The sequence below is a fragment of the Chamaea fasciata genome, unplaced genomic scaffold (genome assembly GCF_029207755.1).
Source record: "Chamaea fasciata isolate MVZ Bird 193981 ecotype frontalis unplaced genomic scaffold, bChaFas1.0.hap1 SCAF_1, whole genome shotgun sequence".
Classification (NCBI taxonomy): domain Eukaryota; kingdom Metazoa; phylum Chordata; class Aves; order Passeriformes; family Sylviidae; genus Chamaea; species Chamaea fasciata.
Window position 1 is genome coordinate 56,749,203 of NW_027094086.1, and position 21,769 is coordinate 56,770,971.

The 21,769-nt window shown below is 36.7% G+C and overlaps 1 pseudogene; it reads right to left on the reverse strand.

Annotated features, from left to right (window-relative positions):
- Nucleotides 1-9,509, reverse strand: part of LOC136290553 (uncharacterized) — a 29,074-nt pseudogene extending 19,565 nt beyond the window's left edge.
- Nucleotides 9,510-21,769: the final 12,260 nt, after the last annotated feature.

The following is a 21,769-nucleotide window of genomic DNA, read 5'->3' on the forward strand; positions in this document are numbered from 1 at the left end:
GCTGACAAAGAAATTCTTCTTACTTTCAATATGGCAAGACAGAAAAGGGTAAGATTATCATTATGGGCAATGACAATAGAAAGTACTAACCAAGTAATAAGGGTACATCATGTATCATCACAGATACAAGAGTGCAATAGGAAGAAAATTTTCTGTAGTGTCGGTACAGGGAGCTTAAAATATATCCAGCAAGTTCAACAGAGTCCTGGACCTGGAAGACATTTTGCATGTAAATTATCACTAATTTATTTTGCCACATTGGGAACAAGAACAGGAATACACTTCAGATTTGAGAAGTCTGAAGTTCTAAATGTACAGATATTAATGGAAATCATGATTTTAAGCCAATATTTGTCTGTTGAACTTGTCTTAGCTTTTCTCTTTATACACCCTCATTATAATACTCCATAGAGTCAAGCATGGATGAAAAAAACAGACTAAGAACTTTAGGCAGATATAGAGATAACATGCCAAAACCTGAATTTCCTGGCCAGAATAATTCCTTAAACTCTTTTTCTGTAAATTGATAATTTATTCATAGTTTAAAATGTCCCATCACAGATGAGTAACTTTTGTACTGATGGCTTTAACAGAACAGAAAAGAAGCAAAGGACTAAAGACAGGTCTGGGAAAGGATGAAGTAAATAAATGTATCCATGCCTCAAGTGGCCAAAGGTAAAAAAATACCCAGACAAACCAGAAAAAGACAATGCACATCATATGAAGAAAAAAGGAGTTTTCCCAATACTTCTTCCAACATCTTTCTAAAAAAAAGTCATTCAATTTTTCTTTTTGATGTTCTAAAGACTATAAGTATATACTTTCTCTGTATACATTTCTTTGAAAAAGTTAATAGTTTAAAACAAAAGGCAGAAGGATTGCAGGAATTCCTGGTGCTGCTTTGCTGCTGTTAGATACATGGCTGGCAACTGGTGAAATGTCACCAGTTGTTCAATGCATTTTGAGTGGTCACCTCAGATGAAAAGTATAGGATGCTCCTCCATACAGCCCTGTCCAATGGACTGTCCCAGTGCACCACTCTCTCACACTCTTCTTTGAAATTAAAGCTTCAACACCTGCAGCTTCAAATACCTTTTTTCCAGTCAGCAAGTGCACAAATTAACATCTTTTCAATGATCAACAATTCCTGTGTAACATCTCCAGTTCCAATGCTTCTTTTATTAATAGTGACTTCAATCTCTACTCCTCACGTTTTATACTCAACTTAAAATCAGTCTTCAGACACACATCCCAAAACATTGTACATAAGAAAATACAGATCACTTTTAAGCAGCTCATTAAGAATGATGGAGTAAAGATACTTAGTACTCTTACATAATCAGTGTATCTTAGAAAATACGTAAAGAATTTTTCTCTGAAAGTATAAGTTTTGTCTTCCTAGTACAGGAGGATTTGTGACTCATAAAATGTGGGAACATTGAGAATAAAAAAAAATGTCCCTCGAATTCAGTTCTGAAAACTGTTGGATATATGCCCTCTCTGCAGGAAGAAAAAAAGGACACCTCAGATTCACCCTGCTGGCAAGTATCTTCCTGAGGGATAACTAGAGTGTTCTTTACCCATACATTCATGTGTAAAAGAGGCAGCACGAACTCTCAAGTTCTTTGCAATTATGGTGCAGGATTTCAGCACTGCATCCACATGTAAGAATATCCTGTAGCTACATAACCTGTGAAGTTTCTGATATAATATCCTGAATGTTATTTCTTTTCTGTCAGTCTGTTTCAGGAACTGTTTCAGTCAGTGGCCATAAAGAAAGGATGGATAACGTTGTGCAGTCTGGAAGAGTTCTCTCTCACCTATTTCACAAATGCCACAGGAAACCTTCAGCCAAAATTCAAGGCAAAAGGAACAATATATGTCTAGGATTTTTACTACATAATCTGATAAATCTCCAGAATGAAGTTAAGGACACATCTAGAAAAAAAAAAAATCACTAGAATGATTGCACCAAAAAGTTATTTAAGTGATGATTTATCACCAATTCTAGGGTCTTCCATCTACAACAAGGAGGAAAGTACACCATGAGAAGATCCCTGTAAGGAGTGTTATAGTCTCCTGTGTCTCCTAGGATCTCAGGCCCTTCTGCCCCCTCAGCCATCTTTTTTTTTTTTTTCCCTCACTTTTTCCCTGATTGAAGAACTGTGTTCAGCCCACCCAGACCACCCAGACCATGGTGGGGTGAATTGCTGTTCTGTGACCAGACACTAAGCCACGAGGAGAGTCCTAAATAGAGTTTCCCCAGTATTATTTTGACACCTAAGACACTATAAAGCTGTTGTGATCTGTTATTCACTCAATAGCCTCTTTACCACATATTAAAGAGTGCAACCACCATGGTCATTCTTTTTATAAAGACACCTTTGCTCTAAAAGAAAATAAATACAGATATTGTCAAAATACTAAGAAAAACATGCATAATGATTTTCAAATACCTGATTTCTTTCTTCTCTTTCTGTTTTTGTTTTGAAGAGCAGGCCATTATCTCCAACCATTTTTTACATCTTGATCTTGTGGTGTCAGGGTTTTGTTACCACTTGAGTTTCTGGATCTAGTGACACTGCTGTCACAATTAGATCACTCCTTGAAATCTCTACTCATTAAGCATCAGCACTCAAGGATTCCAACTATGCAGATCAGAATCACACTAAATTTACTCACTTTGTATTTCTACTTATAAAAATTATGCAAAGCACATGGGAAAGCAGAATCAGACTCACACCTCTGTTGATTACCAGGAATGTAGTATTAGAGCAACTTTGAACAGATTGAGTGCAGAAACATTCATTGTTTTACAAGACAGCAAAAGTTAATCCAAGTTACTTTATTCAAATTTATGCATATGCCAGCAGATATGATTGACATGTGAAGAACATTTCACATTTAGTCTAGTTAAGAAATCTCCATCACGAGCATAATGCCATATGGCATTATTTCCATTTATTTCTTCTATTTCCTTTCAATGGAAATTTTGAAAGCCAATCATATATTCTACATCTATATTCTGCTGTCAGCTGTCATTGAAGCATGCACTGCAGATTCCTCAATGGCATAGTTACCTGCTTAAGCTGGTGCAGGAATATCTCTGTGTCCAACAGTAACAGGTCATTATGGATAAATCCTGACAATTTTCAATGCCTTGGTGGCGTGATATAAATTATAAACCAGGCTTCAGCTGTGATTGACACAAAAACCTTAATAATACCTACTTAACTTCACTGTGCCAGTTCATAGAGCAAGCTTAAGTTTTATTTTGAATGTATGTGTCCACAGAGTTGCATGCTTTTACAGGCACACACTTCACAACTTTAGCTCAGCCAATCAATATTTAAAACTAAAAGGATGAATTACAAAGCATTAAACACCATGCAAATCACAAGAAAAAGAAATAGTCTATTAAAATTTTTTGTTGATTAACTGAAGAAGAAGAAATGGATTTTGCAGTGGGTTGTTTATTTGTCTGAGGGACTGTAGATAAATTAATGCTTTTAGAAAAGTGATGTCTATTGGGAATCTTATAAATCCTAACAAAAAACCCCATGTTGTAATTGGAAAAAAGTTCAATTACCTATAAAGTGATCATTCTAGTATGTTGGCCAGATTTCTTTTTTCCATTAAAAAAAAGATAGCTTAAAAAGCATTTCATATACCAGGGTTCCAATTATTTTTATGTGAATCTTTTAGAACAAGACCCATATACAGTAAAATATGAGACTAACACTCAAGTATTGAGCTTTCTCAATACTCTTACCCTGGTGCAGAAAAAGAAACACCTTAAAGATGAACATCAACATTCAAATTTTACAGTGTGGAGGACAAGAAAAAGTTTGTATCTGGTGTCAGCAGTAAGCTAAAACACTGTCTACATGGATGTAAATTTAAAGTTTACTGTTTATTTAATCACAGCAACATGTCATCCAGGAGTAAAAATACTCGGTAGTGACAAAGGTGCTAGTAAAGTAAGATAAAGCCTGACTGACAACAGTTCTACTATTACTACCTATTTATAAATACAGTCTCTAGAGTCTGGTTTTAATAACATATTTAATTTGAAGTGTAGATTAAAGCTGTAATATTTATCTTTACTGGTGATACATTTCATTCTCCTCAGATCAGATCATGTTTATACATATCTACCAGGAACTGAACATGATTGTTCTCAGAAATCTTGATTCTTTAAATGGAAAAAGATTCATTTCTATTCAAAATTATTATCTACCTTTGTAGCTGATTTAAATAGACATACTTGAAGCATGAGGGGTTTGCTGTTGATTAAGGTTTTATTTTTAGTGTGCTCAAACCAAGAGATAAATCCCACATGCTGAGAATACTGAATCCTACAGAATCATTTAAAAAAACTTACCTCTGGTACCAAATTCACTTTTTGTGTGGTTTACAGAGAACTCAAATCTGTAAGGTGATTGCCTAGTAGAGGTGTAGGACGTAAGAGAAACATCCCACAGGAAGGTAACTGCCTTGTTTCTTGCATCATTTCTGATTAACTCCAGCAGAGACATCCAGGAACAAAGAGCTGGTAAATCAGTGCTGCCTTGGCCAGAAAAAGGACTAAATGAGCTTCCAGATCTCTACTGCATCTAGCTTTCAGAATTATATAGAAAATTAATCCATTGTGAATAAGAGCTTTGCTCTGCCAGAACTCAGGTGGGATAGAACCAAATAAGAAATCTGTTTTGCTTGTCTTTCAGATTCTAGGAACTGAAATTTCCTTTTGATCTTTTATTTCCTAGCTGTGAAATGCAATCAAATGTTGAATGGTATCTATTTTCACTCTGGAGAACGGGAAAGAGAAGTATAATTTTTCTACATTGAGGCTAACAAATCAACAAAACAATAAGACCAACTGCTTATCCTTTGAAGGCTATTCTGTCAAATGTACATAATGATTCTTATAAGTTTTCAGTTTTCAGCTGACCCATGTTGAATAGGCATGCATGGAAAATTCCTGGAAAAGAGTTCTTTCTACTCTTAGTCATAAGGCTGAAAGGGAAACCAAATGGGATGACTGGTCAGGTAATTACAGAGTTTTTGAAGCGTACATGGACAGCTACACAGACAGTACATGGGCATAGCTAGATCTTTTTCTATCCTTCTTCCCTCTTCCATTTCTAAATATTTTCCTTTTAAAGAAAAAGTTGCAATGCCAGATGCCCTCTGAATTGGCATAGGTTTTTGTCTTGCATATGTCTGAAATTTTTTTAAAAATGAGATATTTGATGACCTGAGTAATTTCTATTACTCTGACTAAGTAATTTCTTTTACCTTTTTCAAAATTCCATGTGGGTTAGTCACAATGGAGAAAATGCTAGTTATAATGGAGACCATCATCTTCCAAAGTGCTCTTGATGGAGGATAAGGACTTTCCCCTATTTTCAAAATAAATTCTTCTATTGTATTTTTCTTTTGTATGTATGCCATAGATTGGATGCAAGACAGCTGTATTTTCCTTATGAGTTACATTAAGTTTCATCCAGGATGTCTGGATTATCACAACTTTTTTCTTTTTTGTGATATATGCACTGCAGTTTCACTTTCTCGGTAAGCTTTGCAGATGAATCTGCAAACTATGCTTCCATGTTGGCTAAAGCACACACAGAAATTCAGTTTCAGTATTAACATAACTGAAAATTAAATTCATAGAGAAACCCAGAAAAAACTCTGGTAACATTACAAGCAAAACACTGCAAAAAAAGTTTGTGGGAAAAAAAAATGCCAAAACCTACAAATTATTATTATTTTGAATTTGTGAATGTCACTCAGCTGTTAAAATTTGTCCAAGCCGCACCTGAGAACTGTGATTATTTCTGTTGTGATATGATAAAAAATGGAAAGAGGCTAGCTAGGAATAAGAAAGCAACCTTGCTTCCACAAAGCTGGAGGCTAATAATAAAACGAACTGTGTGGTCCCTTTCGAAGAACATGGAATCAGTGACTACAGTGTGACATGATTTTATTCAATCTCTGTACATCTAGTGCCCCCCTAACAGGACATTTTCACTTTTGGAATATGAAAACATCGTGTGCTTTTTACTTTCACATTCTGAGAAACACCAGGTTGGAGGCCTTGGTGCAGTTGCATCAGAAATTGTCTAAATTCCCACCAAAATTAATATCAGAATAAAGTTTTCGCTACCAATGAATCTATAGCAGTATGCATGGATACTATAATAACTGATGAAGCAGGGATCTTCAGGGTTCATCACCAGAAGAAAACAGAATTTTTCCATGCTATGTATCCAAAATGAACTCTTTTTTTCAGACACCACAGTTCAACATTTATCTATTATTCAGGGATTAAAAAAATCTAAAGAGAAGATAAGACAGTTTTTATAGGTCATAAGTCGGTGACTAGGTATAAAAAGTAACATCGTAAGATCTGAGGATTTATTTGTGATAATATGTAACGAGGTATTATTTTGGGATCAAAATTATGCAGCTTGAAAATTCTTGTTCAAAGGTGTAAGAATCCCAAGTATTCATGACTCATGTTGAAATTTGTCAAAACAAGCCTCAATCTTACATTTTTAATGGATTTGTCTTGGGACAACTGCAAGCATTTTTGCACTTTGACAAACCATATTTTAATGGAACTGCTTGGAATTGGAACAATATGACTAATTTGAAGTCAAAAGTAAAGCTTGAGTCAATCCATTAAAATTCTCTAATGAATAAATAAGTGTAATTTGAACAAAAACTGACAATAAAAATTAATATTTCAGGTGAGTAATAACCGGCACAAGCTTGAGATGGACTCAGCATCAAAGTTACTTAAAACACCTTCCACAATGCAACAACCTGACTGGAAATCAGAATTTGCATATATTTATCTATATAACACTAGGCATCTTTTAGGAGAATACAACACACAGTTCTTTTCCAACCTAAATTTTTCTATGATTGTCAATATTGCCAATGACTCCATTCTGTTACTGTAATTCCACAGTGTTAACAGTTACACTTACTTCTACTTCACCTTACCAACAAACACAATCCACCAAATGATGAATAAAGAAATTCTACTCCATACAACTTTTTAAGCCAAAAAGCTGCTAACTGAATATATTTACTTTTAGAAAAAATAAAAGCTAATATATTTATATAAACATATGATTTGTAATGTGTTTTTTTGTAAAAATTTAGAAAAAACTGATAAAGGTTACTCTTCTCAATCTCTTAAGCTGACTTGTGTTCCTGTTATCTACAACAATTTTCACAGAAATTTCAAGTATTTTATTAATTTTCTTCTTATGGAGAGAGACTCTTTGGGGAAGAAGAAATCTGAGTTTCAATATGAGATATCAATAAACCTTGACTTTTCCCCCCTTTTTCTTTCCCTGTGATTTTTTTTTTCTTTTTTTCTTTTACAAGTGGTTTCCTATTTTTTCCCGTGTGGGAAATCATGTTCACCATTGTATGTAAGTGAAATTGTTGGAGATACTGTATTCCTCTAAACAGGACTGGGGTTTTGTTTTCCATCAAGAAAGTGGTATACTCTGAATTCATAGGATCACAGAATCGTGGAATGGTTTGGGCTGGAAGGGACCTTAAAGACCATCAAGTTCTGACCCACTTGCCATGGGCAGGGAAACCTTCCACTAGACCAGGTTGCTCAGAGCCCCATCCAACCTGTCTCTGAACACTTCCTGGGATGTGATATCCACAACTTTTCAGGAAAAACTACTCTTGTGCCTCACCACACTCACAGATTCACCAGATATGCTACAAATAAAAATAAAATAAAATAAAAATAAAAATAATCTTAATATATAGAAAAATATTTTATGCAAAATGTTTTCTTAAAAGCCTGAGCTTAGTTTTCCAAATTATTTTTAACACAACAGCCTCCTCATTAAAATAGTTGTTGACTTTGTTTCTTCATTTGTGTATTGTTTCTATTCCAATTACTTCAATATTCTGAGAATTTCCTCAAGCGCTGGAACTTTACAGAAGTGCAGGCTTTGAGGTTTAGTAAAGTCTTACAACAGGACACAGTTTTTTAAGCAGCTTCATATTTCCTAAGAGTATGACTTACTTACATTTTAATTAAGCAATTGAAATAATCATGGGCAATCCAAAATCTGGATTCACAAGGTACACCTAGGTAGTCAGTAGTCCCTCTGATGCACAGTATAAAAATCTAAATGGAAGAGAATTGAACTGGAGACTGAGCCTCATTTTATTTGCATGACAAAGTTATCTTTTAAAACAGATCAAAAGATTAACTTACATTTAGCTTGTCTCAGGAAACAGAAGCATTACTGATAAGAAAAGCAGGAAATGGGAAGCTTCAGATACTATACTGCAGATTTTGTATTTGAAAGGATTTATGACTCAAAATGGTTAGATTGCTGGATGCTCAGTGGCATTACAGCCTTTAAATCTGCTACATCGGAACTATATGGATGCCACATTTAAATCTTCAACCTCCTGGATAGCAGTTCTCAAGTTGCAGAAAAGGGAAAAAAAGAAAGTACATGTCTAACTCGAAACATTTTTCTTATTGCAATAATACATGTGCATATAGTAGTTTACAGATGAATGGTGTTCCACAAAATGGATGAAGGGGAATGAAAAATATAAACATATGTTAATTTCTTTACTATCATTATTGCAAATGAATTTTTCACACATCTGTTTTCTCAAACTAAAGCTAAGATATATTCAGGGTGTCTCCAAAATGAAGACGTATTCTCTTAAATGAAAATTATTCTTCACTTATCTGTCTATATAGATAAATTGCAATTTTATTGCTCTGAATTTCTTGTTCATTTCTCTCCATCTGGCATTGAAAGTAAAACAGAAGTTAAGAAATAAATTTCTAACCCCTTATGATGACTAAGTATTGATGATATGTTGATGTGTAAGGACATTTATTTGCTTTACAACAGACACAATTACTACAAATGTCAAGAATTCTTGGACAGCTGGCCCCAAGGACAGGATCCCTCATCATACCTGCTAAAAAAATACCCTGTAACCAGGGCCTTGCTGGGTTTCTCCCCTAAAGGCTGCAATTGAAGTTCCCTCTGGACACCAGTACAAGTCCCCTAGAGAGACAAGGGCAACACATCTGCAAGACATAAATCAGAAAGCTGTAGGCACTGTGAAAGTTGATTCCACTCATACAGTTTGGAAGCAGACACATAAAACATCATATTTTTGCAGAGGATGTAACCTATGAAAATAAATATCTATCATCTCTACACTACCCACCCAGGCAGTGGACACATCAGAGCAGGTAACGTAAGGAAAAGCCCAGTGTGCAATTCCCTCACAGCCTCTTGTGATTCCTCTCTTGCCTCTAACCCTCTTTTCTCCCTACTCCACCCACACTGAAAGGCTGGAAAACCCATGCAATTCTGACCATTTGTAGATACAAGACTCACAACAGCTGCAGCAGCAGCCGATCTCACAGTCACTCCATCAATTGAGCAGTTCTTTGGTCTCTGCCTTTCCATTTCTCTGCCCATCCTTCCCCACAGCCTGGCTCTTCTTTCCCAGTTATCCCATTTTCTCTCCATGCTTTGAAACCCAAAGTAAAAGGTGGGAAACAAACAAGCCACACTTAAGTAATCGGCTAGATGCCAATTACAGTTTGACAACAAAAGCAGCACAGTGGAATTTTCCATCTTAATGTAAAACTGATGTAGTTTAAAGGAAAAAAGAAACAGCAAAAAAAATCGTGCAGCAAACACAATGCAGATCTACAGCTTGGATTTTAATCATGAGTTGAACATACATCTTCAGAGACCCTGGGTGAGTAATTTCATTTCCTGGTGCATTAATTTCCCAAATTCCAGTACATAGATAATATGTAATGAATGCGGCTGTTTCAAAGCATGTCACAATAATCTCTTTAATGAGGTTTTTAATAGAAATTGCTATGAAACTGTGAAGAATAAGATACACTTATAGAGCCAGCAAATATGTTAATACCCTTTTTAATGATTCATTAGTATTTAAGATTTAACAGATAGGCCTGTAGCAATAATGCAGAAATAGTGGCAAGTATTCTTGCAGAAGGCTGTTACCACCAGAAAAAAAGGCCTTCAGTGTGGCAGTGCAGTGACGCAGAAGCCAGAAGGGGAACCACCGGTACTAGTTTGAAATCAAACCAGTGGGAGACAGTAAGTCAGAATTATAATTTTATAGGGAAAAAAAATTTAAAGGAATAAATAAATGTAGTAGTACAAAAACACTGACAAAGACAGAATACAACCTGACACCCTATGGTGGTAGCAGTCCAAGCAGAGTGGTTCTGTTGAAGCAGTGATCTTGTAGAAATAATGGGTCTGAAAATCCAACAGTAGCTCTTGTCCTCTGGGAGTCCAGTAGGTAAGCACTGCTCTGGTGTTCAGAGTCTCAGCTTATATCCAGGTTGGAATGCTTGGTTCCTCCCTCTGGGCAGAGCATCTCACAATGGGATGGGGAGTCATGTGATAAGGCCTGATGGGCCTATTAACAGGAGATAGTCCAGGAGGGGATTATCTGTGAGTCGTGTGGCAAAGGTGCTGATGGACCCATTAACAGAAGGTAGTCCAGAGTGGGGGAGGCAGGGAGCACTGTCTCACCTGGTTTCAACAGTTCATGAAGATGGTGATAGAATATACTTCAACCAAGGACACCACCCCAGCTACCACTCCTTCACCTGCAAATATGACCAACTGGAAAATGGCCAGGACAGAAAGGCTCTGTGGTTTCAATGACTTTCCAGTGAAGGTTATGAAGCAAGTAGGCTGGGAGGAAAAAGCTTTAGCAATTCCACACCTGCTGTGAGCACCCCTATAGTTTGGCTCTAACCCTGTAGAAGCCAGGTTAACTAATCCAGAACAAAATTCATTTACAAGGGATGTCCCTTTTTCTCTATGGATGAGGGTTCACCATCAAGAAAAATGCCTCTTTTCCCATGCACCATTCTCTATTTCTTTAAGTGGGATGGCTGAGTGGTACAGATGGATAAAGGCACAATAATTCAATTTGCTTTTTCCTATTCTGCATCTAACTTAATTGAACTACCAAGCACCTCAAACTGGATTAATCTATAGACATGCCTTATTCAGTAACAAAAGGGATAGGATTCTTCAGTATTCTTAAACATCAAAGGAGAAGTTAAGTGGACATTAAACTTTCCTACAAAGAGAAAGAAAATATTTGTAAGTTAAACATGGTCACATTTTGGGGATATCTTGATAAAGATGATTCAGAGAGGGGAAAAAAATTGAATCTAAAAGACTTTTCCAAATGTAGAAGAGTAAAGAAAATATAATCTACCTGCCCAACTTCTCAATAATTTCTTATTCTTTAACCTATTGGCCTGCAAGAGGTAATGTTATGTAAATCAGTTTTATGATAACATGCTTCGACCAAAAAAAAAAAAAATTGCAAGAGGATATGAATTCAGGAATCTGAAATAAACGTTGGTGTTTCTGCATTTTTGGAACTGAAAAATTACTTATATTTTGGCTATTCATCCTAACATAACACTGAATACCAGAATGTGCCAGTGTTGTGGTTTAGGAATGTATTCTGCAATTTGACTTTCTCATTCCCCCCTCCCCTGAATTGGGCTGGCGAGGAGAATTGGAGGCACAAAAGGTAAAGATCATGGGTTGAGATAAGAACAGTTTACTGGAAACACCAATGAGATAAGAAAACTGACAGCAGTAGTAACAATATTAATAGCAAAAGTGTACAAGAGAGGTGAGCAATTCACACGGGAATGCTCACCACGACACCTACCCCCAGCTCTGAGCTAAAACTAAAAGACTATAGCAGCATCTTTATCCTATCTCGAGTTCCTGTCACACAGCATACCAAGTTCCAGATATCCCCCGAGGTATATTCAGGGGTGCAGTTTGGTGGGTGCAGATGCCATCAGTCCCTCAGAGCAGTGTGAGGGCTGCTATGAAAAAAACAACTCCCTCTGAGCCAGACCCAACGCACCTGGAGATGGCTGAACATGCCTGCCTATGGGAAGACGGCAATGCATTCCTTGATCTCCTCTGCTTGCACACATAGCTTTTGCTTTTCCTATGAAACTTTTATCTCAGTCCATGAGTTTTCTAGCTTTTCTACACTTCCAATTCTCTCCCTGACCCCACTGACTGGGGAGCGAGCAAGTGGTTGTGTGGGGATGACCTCCCCGATGGGGTTAAGCCATGACAACTGTGATGTCAGGGTTAGAGGGCACTAAAAGAAGAGTATTTTCACAGCTTTTCCAGAGATTGTCCATGTGTAATGGGTGTCATCTGAACCTGTACATTTAGTGACAAATGGTTACTGATGGTATAAACTTCTGATTTGAGCAGTGGAAGAAGCACCATTGCTGAGCAATTTCTGAACACCATGAAGTGCTACTGCTACCAATTCCCAAGTGAAAGGTGTGTCAGGAGGAGATAAGAAAGTTTGTGGAATTTTCAAATTGAATGTGTAAGTAATATTCCTTTGATGTGTTCAAGGCAGGACTGATTTATAAAGAGTAATCCCTTTATATTGGACTTGAGGGAAGTTCATGTGTCTGAGTGTGAAGACGAAACCCTTAAAGAAGACATTCAGATTATTGCCCTGGATTTGTATAAAACAAAAGTGAAAAATAGGATGGAAAAGTGATGATACTTGTGCAGACAATTAAAAAAGCCAAGTTGATCTACTTAGAAAAGGGAGAGAAAACCCCAACAGATAAACCAAATAAAATATCCATTTAATTTATTTTGTTTATGTTTTTATTTACATGATTGCTTAATCATAAAAATTATCACCACACATTTTTCTTCAGTCTAAGCCTTTTCTGTTCAGTGATCTTGGCTCTAAATATCTGCTACTGTTTAGGCCAATAAGGTATCAGAAATTTCCTTGGAAATATTTTATGAATTCTTCTATTTTTGTAATAGGAAGATAGTACTGGATTTGTATTCAAAATCTGTTGACAAGTATTCAATGCATTTCTATCCAGTAATAACATGAAATACAACATTTAAAAGATATGAAAAAATCTAATTCACAAAAGAAAGTAATGAAGTACATTTGGGTCTCAAAATATTTAATATACTAATACCCTGTAGTTGACTGTTTATTTCTTTCAGTTTAATTTTTTTATTCCCGCTGAAATCTCTGATTTTATTAGTTTGAAAAAACTGATGTTTTGCAGAAACATGAAAGTTTCATTTTAATGAAAGAAAAATCAAAGCAGAAAGGCTTCAAGGTTCTCACAAAAATCTGGTTTTGGGACAGGAAATGGAACTTTCTGTTTCAGAGTACAGCCATCCTCATACACCTATTATTTTTCCTGAATTATCGTTTTCCTAGTTCAACTCTTCTTTTTATGTCCATCATGCTGGTAAAAAAAAAAACCCTGTTAAAAGTCTGTTTAAGGAAATGAATGTTGCTGGATTTTTTTCTCTTTCTGGCAGAGGCCTACAGAGCTCTTTCCTAAACAATGCCCTCAAATACAGCCTGGATGTGAAAAATTTCCTGTAGAGGCAGTTCACTTCAGGTTGAGGCTGTTCTTAATTATAGGATGTTGTCAGCTCAGAAATTTCTCCAAGAAAGACCTCTAACTTTTATAAGGAAAAGAAGTTTATGAGTTTTTAAATGGCCTTCAAATTCGAGGCAGAAAGTTAAAGAAAGCAAACAATGCATCTTTTCTATACGGCATCCATAACCCATTTTTGTTGATGCACCCCGGACCTGACCAGTTGCACCTCTAGCAAAGTTATCTCATGCATCTTCTTTTTCTTAAGCCCTTTTTGTGGACTTTTATTGGGAAAAAGCTTGGTAAACAGCAAAGCGACAGTTAATCATTTTCTGATAGTGCACATCTCTCCTGCAAGATCAACTCAAGCAGACAATGCTATCTAAAATCTCCCCTGTACACATGCAAACACACACACAAAGAGAAAATTAAAAGCAAATGAGACCACCCCAACCACCAAATGCCAAACGCAAATATCCTGGTTTCCAGACAAATGCCTTGGCAAAACGCCACTTCTTTCTTTTCCATTTTTTGATCTTGGACTGGCCTTAAATATTGGAAGAGGTACAAAACCGACCACTCAAACTGCCCCTTGAAAGAAGCATTCTTCAGAACAAAAAAGTGAACTCTTCCCCTAAAACTGTCCTGCTTAGAGATATTTAAAATAGAAAACAAAAAACATTTGCTAGCAAACTTTTGAATGAATCATAAACTAAATGCTGTCCAGTCTAAACCTTGGAAAAGGTTTAAGAATGATGCAGAAAGTATGCAAAAACAACTACATCCTATCAAGTCTGTATATATGCAATGAAATGAAAAAAATAACCAAAATCTAAAGAAAAAAATAAAATTCTGTTCTATTGCAATGAATTAAATGGAATATTTTTTGCATTAGTTTCGGCTTTTTTTTTTACCTTTCCACCCCAAATGCATTGCTAAATAATAATCCTCAAGTAAAATTCCCTTTCCTACTAAAATTCAGAACAGATATTTCTTATGCATGCTGTTGCTTTGCAGAACTTCATTTGTTTGGACAAAGCCAAACAAAACAGTAGTGCTTTTACAAGAAAGGTATCACAATCAACTGTGAATAAACTGAGCCAAGGAATATCTGCTGCAATCATTTGTTTTAGTAGAAGTAGCATAATTGTGCCATAAACTCCTGTCTGATCCACTGCAACATATTACATCTGTTTTATGCTAATGTAGTTCCAAAGAAATCGATGATATTTATACTGACATAAAGCTATGGTGAGTCATAGTCTCAATTAGTGTCTCCAGTTTGAGAAGGAGTTTCAGAGATTTTTTTTTGATTTTCCAAAATTTAGCCTGTAATTTTGTTCACTGATTTCTAAGAAGCTGAAAGTTTAATTACATCTATAGGGCTTCAGAGCATCCCTTGAAAAATCATCACAAGTTATTTTAGGCAGCCCTAACTTTTAAATTGAATTATTGTGACTGCATAGATATTTTGTTTCTTTGGTATGTTCATAACAAGAGGCACTGATCTGTGACAGATTTTTTTTAAAATTACTTGTATGATCCATGGGAATCATAAAATCCCTGTGAAGTAGCATATACGCTCAAAAAATGCATATCAACTATCCCACCATAACTATCCTGACATATTGATGCTGCCATCAGTCAAATATATTATGTTCTTATTTTGATGGTAGAATTCAGCTCCCCTTAGTCAAAATCATGTGCGAAGCCCGTCAGTTTCAATACAACACCTACGGCTTCTAGAGATTAAGCCAAACAAGGACCAGCTGAGGGAGCTGGGGGTGTTCAGGCTGAAGAAAAGGAGGCTCAGCAGAAACCTTTTCACTCTACAACTGCCTGAAAGGAGGTTGTGGCCGGGTGGGGCTTGGCCCCTTCTCCCAGGCAACAAGTGCCAGGATGAGAGGTCATGGCCTCCACCTCCACCAGGGGAGGTTCAGCATGAATTCCTTCATGCTTGTTAAGCATTGGAACAGACTGCCCAGGGAGGTGGTGGAGTCACCTTCTCTGGAAGTGTTCAAGAAGTAGTTGGATGTGGCACTTCCTGCCATAGTCTAATCGACAGGATGGTGATCAGTCAGAGGTTGGACTCACTGATTTGGAGGTATTCTCCAGCCTAAATGATTCTGTGATTTTGAGTCACTTAAAGTGAAAAAATTGCAGGTATTTCTTTTTGTACAATTTTGTCTTTCTATTTTTAGTGGATTTTTTTGTTTTTTGAGGGATTTTTTTTGTTTTGTTTTAGGTTTTTTTGGTGGGTTTTTTTGTTCTTGTTTTTGTTAGAGTGAAAGATTTTTTTTTTTAAAGGTAGTGATCTGAATTTATGATGTGTGAGTATTCAAAGGCTCACTAGAATAATCTGATGCATTAGGCAGACAGGAATTTCAACAGATAATCTGATGTAGACCATGCTAGAGTAGTATTAAAGAGCTGATTGTCTGCATTTAGGTTGATCAGAAATAACCAGAGAGACCTTCATTTAGCAGGCAGTTAATTCCTAAAGATCTAATGGGAGAGGGCACTTCATGCACACGGTGGACTGTCCCACACACAAATTCAGGTTTTGGTTTATTCACACTAACAACCTGGATCCAGAGGTCCAAGATCAAAATTGCATTTTTCAGCTTACTTGCATCAGTGTTTGTATCCATTGCAAACAATATCTATTTTGTAATGGGAAATCTGGCTATATAGACTTACTGTTTTGTTTCATTGTTTTTCAAAATATGAAATGAGTGATACACTGTGTTGTTACAGCTGTATTCTGTCCCTGGATTCTTGGGAATGAAGGGTTTTAGTGCTGTTTTTTGTCGTTTCTGTTGTAGATAACAGTAAATGGTATTTCCTGGGCATTATTTCTTTGTCTCCATGGGCTTTCTTTACACAACTGAATCAACTGCATTTTTACCAAACCTGAGACGAATACATATGTGTCTCCCTTGCATTGAAGCAGAAATTCTATTGCTTCAAATATATACATATAAAATAATATACAGAAGATGGCTGCTGAATGAATGCGTCAAATGGTGAATAAATACTTCTGAAAACAAAGATACAATTTTCTATCACTCTGATATTAGTCATTCTTTGTACAGGACTGGTAGCATTAAAAGCATCTTAAATAGTTCTCAGTTTGCTTTTCTGAAAAGATTTTGACAGTATTAATTACTTCTGCTAACAGAAATTTCGACACTTACATGACCTTCTGCTGCATATGAAAAAGGCTGTCATGGTTGGTGTACTGGTAAATGCAAGGAAAATCCCAGGAACTGAAATTAAATGAAACTAAATAAATCTTTTCCTTAACATTACCAAGTAAGAATTTTGAATGACTTCACCAAAACATAGATTATACTTCTTCTGGAGGGGGAGGGGAGGATTTCTGTATGTAGAAATGTACTCCTTTGGAATGCAGCAATGACATGCACTGATGGCAAGAGAGAACCAGCCACAAGGAGCCAGCCTGGCTCACTGTTTCGTTCACGTATGAGAAGGTGAACACACACATGGTAGTCACCTCTTTGTGGTAGGCTTGTAAGAGTGTCACTATTACTAATGTTACACTGGTATTAAAAAATCCCCACCTTAACCTACTGTAACCATGTTGGCATAAAAGGATGCCAAGTTTAAGTGGTTGGTACAAAATTGCCGTTCTTAGAATAAGAGCCAACAAAAGTTTGAAGAACAGCAGCAATGGAACATCTCTTAGCCTGTTGCTAAACCCACAAAAAAAAAAATAAAAAAAAAAAAAAAAAAAAAAAAGGGAAAAAAAACACGAAAACAAAAAAGGAAAATAAAGATTAAATAATTGAAATTCAAATTTCCAATTCACTGTTGAAATTCAGATTCAACAGTGAGCTGCTGTTTTCACAGGTGTTTATAGCTATGGTCCTTTAAACTGATTTTCCACAGTACCAGGCTGTTTTACCTGTTTTAATGTTTCTTTTTCTCTCTTTGTCTCACTTCTTCTTTTCTATTTCTGTAAATGTGCAGTTTTAGTTAGATTTCAAACCCTTAGTTTAGCACTTATCACCTACCACTTCTTCCAAGTGGCCACTTTGTCTCTAACCGAAAATAAAGTTATTCCAGCATGTTGGAGAGAAAGCACAGAATACTTTCGAGAATCATATGAAAAAGAGCGTAGGATGTTAAGGATCTTTCTTCTAATACATTATGGCAAATACACTCCCACCATAGGATAAGGAGATTTGTTACCATTAAAAGGTATTTCAGTTCAGAGAGGGAATAAAATAATCCACCCCGAAGAGCTGTGTTCTGGGTGATTACATTTTGACCTTAATTCCTGCTATATTCCCTAGTGACTTTGTCCATACAATAATGTTTCCCCTGCTGGAATCTAGTCAAACACCACCTAAAATTAGATTTTTCTATTGATGTTTATGGTCATTTGCTTCTTAAAATCAGTTGTTGTTACTGAAAAACAAACAAACAAAAAATCCATGCTCACTGTTTGTCATACTATATTTTTAAAAGCGTATTGGAGAAATCCCCCAATGTTAAACTGCATGTTTAACCATATAGAGACTCAGTAATACTCATAGAAGAATACAAATCCTTATAATCCATGACTGTGCTACAATGTTTTTTTCTCATTTTTATTTTTACAGGATGCAAACTTCCTTTTGCTAAGAAAGTTAGCTTTAAAAACATCATTTAAGGTATCTTCGTGACTCCTCAGTCATATCGCCCCATAAAACCATGCAAAAGTGTTTGCTTTATTTAAAATGGAGAGGGAGGATTGCTGTCATTATATGATAAATGTAATGAATAGAAACAATACGATGGCAAATTGCTGTCAACAAACATCCAAAGTGAGCAGAGAAAATTTTTCTCCTATAAATCTCCTGAGACAGAGAGGCAGCTACAGACTGCACAGAACCCCAAAAGCTCCCCATAGGCTCTGCCAGCTGCTGGCAACCTCCTGCTGTATGCCTCCACTCCTTCTCTTGTATTAATACATATTTTTTCCAGGGATGCTTTGCAAACCTTTAATTATTGCAGAATAATTTTGGACAATGTAAGATTTTTCACTCCAGAGTAGCAGTTACTAGGTCAGAAACCAGCATGCAGGTGAATTTAAATTCCTTTTTTAAACTTATTTTTAATGCTGGAAACTCTACATCTTGCAGGTATGAAGCAATAACACCAGAGGTTCTAAGGAACAGTATCCTGAGCTGTGGACTAATGAGCAGCTGATGTCTTAATTTACACAAACAGATGAAAAATCACACCAAAACTTTCAGAAAAAAATGAGAATTCCAGTGACACTGGTACTTGCAGGAGCAGCTTGTGTTAGCCCTTGAAACTTCACAGCTATTTGCCATTCATGAAAAACTTTGAAACTGCAGAGCATTTAATCACAAAGGCACTAAAGCCTGTTAGTGGATCTACAGGACCCACAGAATCATGAAATTGTTAGGGTTGGAAGAGATGTCTGAAGATCATGTAGTCCAACTCCCGTTCACCAAACTTGAGATTCAGGAAGGCTCTGAAGTTCAGATGGAGTAGTTTTAATTGGGAGCCACTAAAAGTTTTTATTCAGGTACTGCTACTGAACTGTGAAAGACAACTTTCTGGAAAAATATCCTAATGGGCAAGAAAAACTCTGGCTGAGAAGGAGTGAGTCACACTCCAGCTGCCACAGCAATGTGAGAAAGTCCTTCTGCAAATCCTCAGTTACAGAGTCCTAGAATGGAAACCAAGAAGAAAGACAATTTTCCTTATCCTGATTTGGTGAAATCCACCTCAGAAGTGTAATAACTTTGAGCTTGTCTACAAGATTTTAAGTTTGTATTTATGTGATGAGCACCGCTACGCTGATGCTTGCACTTCAGTTGGTGTTGCCCCAGTTGAGAGTGTATCTTTCTCAAATCACCTAGATGTCAATACAGATGACAACTGTATTCTCTCGAGTTATTTTTGGGCTCATTTGTTTGTTTTGTTGTGGTTTTTTTGTTCAGATAGCTAACTGGTGTCTGAAGTCAGTGACAGCCTGTGATGCAGCATAACACAGAAAATAAACTGAGGACTTATTATCTTGTTGTTAAACTCAGTTAGCAGACATATCTAGATCGACCAGAAAGTTCTTAATAACGTGCATTTTATTACCCCCTGGATCTAAAACAGAGACACAGGTGATCCCATAACTCCCAGTATGTTTAAGATACCGGGTCACAGGCTGAGGACATCCTCCTCATCTCCTGTTCGGTTCTGTTCTGTCTCTGTGAAGCTTTGCACTGCCACTTAGGGTTAGTGAAGGATGTTTTGGCAAGGGAGAGTATTTAGGTTTAAAAGGACTCTCTGCTGGTGCTGATCTCATCCGTATTTCAACTCCAGGTCAGAATTCTGAAGATATTCTCAATAAAGAAGCATTACTAAAGCTGAGTTTTTAAAGAAAGATGTGCAACACCACTGGAAATTTCCAAGTTACATTTGTGAACTAAATCATGTATTACCTACTGTATGTGAAGCACTGGGAATTGCCATCCTGTGTTCTGCTCTGCAAAGACTTACACAGTAAATGCTATGGACTAGGATCCAAAAACATGTAAACTTATATTATAGGCCTGTTGGCAAGCAATCAAGAAGTGGAATCATGACATAACATCCAGATTCACCATTCAAAGCAGCTCCGTGTGATTTGTGTATGAGGAATGAGGACATTTGTTAACCTAAGTCTGTAGGTTTGTTGTAAATTCAACACTGACACTCCATTTTGGATGCATGAAAGTGGGTGCTGCAACAATTCTCCTCTTCCTGTGAAAATGCAACCAGCTTTTGGGGTTTGTTTTTTTGTTGTTGTTTTTCTGTTTGTCTGTTTGTTTGGGGGTTTGTTTTTTGGTTTTGGTTTGGTTTGGTTTTGCTTTTGTTTTTAGGTTTTTTGTTTGGTTGGTTGGTTTAGCTTTTTTTGTTTGGAAAAGGTTGTGGTGGCTGAGATAGGATTGGAGGAGGAGTCGAGGGGAACATACCCTGAATGCCAAACTTAATTGTAAAATCCCTACTGCTAATGTTCAGCACCTAAGATACCAGTTATAAAAATAAGATGTGCTCAGTTAGCTGGAACTGAGGCCAGAGGCCACACACTGACCCTCAGTCATGGGGCCAAACCCTTATGGGTTACAACACAGACAGACTGATCAGGTCTTAGGAATGCTCAGAGGCCACACAGAACTCCTCAATGAGGTTAGGTAATCACAAAAAGATGATGATGATGAGGTGATAAATGTAGAATGCACGCCTTCACAGTGCAGCCCAGGAGCCAAGAGAGGAGCCTACAAGGACTGCAGTGTTGTGAAATTGTATTTACCACAACACCTTCTCTGTCCTAAAGCAACGGCAGCATGACTGCTATCTCAGCGGTGGAGCTGTAAATGATTACCTTAGGAGCCATCTTGGAGAGAGTTGAAGGAATCACCTTTTTTTTTGTCCAACCAGAGGAAACCTCAAGTGAACTGTTGAGTGCCCCCAGCCTCCCCAGTAGACAGCAATCTTCGTGTGGATGCTAACCATTTTTTCCTCTCTCTCAGAAGACATTAAAACATTTATCTGAAGAAAAAGCAGATTTGAGAAGCTGTCACAGCAACTTCTATTTTACTGTAAAGGGAAATCCTTAAAAAAAGCTGGGCTGAAGTCTCAGTATAGAAAAACTCCCCTCCCCAGTCTGGCCAGAACTGCTGCCACAAGCCTGTAATTGCTGTAATTTGCAAGTTTGGTATGGAGGGAAATCAATGAAAAACATCATGCAGGGATGTGTAGTTGCTGAGTGAGGAGAATCCATAAGTCCAAATTGCTGGAAGAGCAAAAAATAGTCCCTTTCTCATAAATGAAGTATTTTTCCTGAGGATTTTCAAGTAGGCTTGAAAACCTATTACTCAAAGGTTTGAAAACTTCATCACTAAGTCATGACTAAATGTCTCTATTTGCATGAACACACACAATCAAAACGAAATTATTTAAGCTTAATCTACAATTTTATACCACTTAAGTGAAAATTATTTCTGTGAAAGTTTTGAACATGCACTAGATGACACATCTATCTTAAAAAAGAATCTGAAAGCCTCATTTTTAGTGGATTTTATGCACTCACTTCTTTTGAATTTAATAACTTCTTTCTTGATTACAAGCTTATCAGAAAAGATAAAGCAACCAAGTAAGAGCATGATATATCTGCAGTTAGTGCAAATGGTAATTGAATTCTCCTGGATAAGGATTTTCCAGAGACTCCTAGCTTGTGTGCCT